Source organism: Buceros rhinoceros, unplaced genomic scaffold (genome assembly GCF_000710305.1).
Source record: "Buceros rhinoceros silvestris isolate BGI_N320 unplaced genomic scaffold, ASM71030v1 scaffold9088, whole genome shotgun sequence".
NCBI lineage: Eukaryota > Metazoa > Chordata > Aves > Bucerotiformes > Bucerotidae > Buceros > Buceros rhinoceros.
The window spans coordinates 1-363 of record NW_010426485.1 but is presented as its reverse complement, the minus strand read 5'-3'; positions in this window follow the sequence as shown (position 1 = coordinate 363).

Sequence of the window (363 nt, the reverse complement as noted above, 5' to 3'; positions counted from 1 at the left end):
CACAGGGGTGAACGGCCAAGGCTTCCCTCAATGGGTGCTGGGACCGTGCTAAACCCACACACGCTCATCCCTGCGGCAGAGGCCAAGCACAACACCCCGAAACTCTACGTTTTGGCTCTCCGACCGGGGATCCAGCCGCCTGCGTTAGGAGTATGTGTATATATACGTGTGAACATATACTCGTATACGTCTGTAGAGATGCAGATGTACAGTGTTGTGTGTATAGTGCTCATACATGTGCCAGGTTTCCCAAGAGCGAGAGTGATAAAGTACCTGAAGTATTTCCTACCAGAAATAGAACGGTTGGAGTCAGCCCGACAGAGAGTACCTCTGGGCCTGCAGAAAGCCAGGCCGCGGGGCGGG